The 1,152-nt window shown below is 29.7% G+C and overlaps 1 protein-coding gene across 1 annotated transcript in view; it reads right to left on the reverse strand.

Moving 5' to 3' along the window:
* LOC106870586 (acyl-protein thioesterase 1) overlaps window positions 1-1,152 on the reverse strand; it is a 304,640-nt gene that overhangs the window by 239,606 nt on the left and 63,882 nt on the right. The window lies entirely within an intron of this gene.

Raw genomic sequence — 1,152 nt, forward strand, 5'->3', positions numbered from 1 at the left:
ATATATATATATATATATATATATATATATATATACACACACATACATATATGAATAACACAAAGATACTTATATTTGTATATACATACAGATACACATACATTACAAATTTATACAAACATACACAAATATGTATGTGTGTATATATATATATATATATATACAAATGCATACATATATATGTGTGTGTATATATGTATATATTATAAACTAAATACAACTTTGCTGATGTAATAAGAACAGATATGTTTGTGGTATTTTGGTTAATTCTAGCCCGCCACTCTACTTCCACACACACATTCCCCACCTACCCATCAACCATCTATGCTCCCTGCACTGCAGTGGTATCAGGTATACTCGCACACATACACACACTGTAAGAAATAGACCAACATGTAGGAGAAAGAGAGAGAGAGAGAGAGAGAGAAAAAAAAAAAACCAGGGTGTATAAAAATAAACTTAGGTGTAGATGAAAAAAAAAAAAGGAAAATAATTTAAAGAAAATGTCTGTTATAGTATTTTTTGGTAAATTCTTACCACCTTGCTAAAGTATCAGGTGTGTTTAGCTATATATATACATATATATATATATATATATATATACACACGCACATACATACACAGAGGCTATACAATTAGAATACAAATCCCTGAGAGAGTGTATATATAACAACTAATATTTATGGAACACTCTTTTTTTCTCTCTCTCTCTATATATATACACACACACATATATATATATACACACACATGAAAATCTTAACTTTTGCCTTTTGTTGTGGAAATATCAGGTCTGTATATGATATGTCCACACACATAGACATCGGTTATATTTGCCCAGACGTTATACATGCAATTCGGACTATGTAGGCATAACAGTGATGATAATAATTAGAAATGTAATAAAGACTGAACAAACAGGGTGTATAAGCCAGGGTGTAGATGAAGGCATGTTGAACTTCATCCCTACCTCGCTGTAGCATCAGGTGTGTAGACACTACTTAGGCACATACATTACACATAATACCAGCCTAAACATATATAGACCAAGCAAATAAACAAGCGCGTATAATATAACCAGAGTGTTTTAATCTGTATAATATGCATATGCTATATATATATATATATATATATATATATATATATATATAT

The sequence above is a fragment of the Octopus bimaculoides genome, chromosome 28 (assembly GCF_001194135.2).
Source record: "Octopus bimaculoides isolate UCB-OBI-ISO-001 chromosome 28, ASM119413v2, whole genome shotgun sequence".
NCBI classification, from domain to species: Eukaryota; Metazoa; Mollusca; class Cephalopoda; order Octopoda; family Octopodidae; genus Octopus; species Octopus bimaculoides.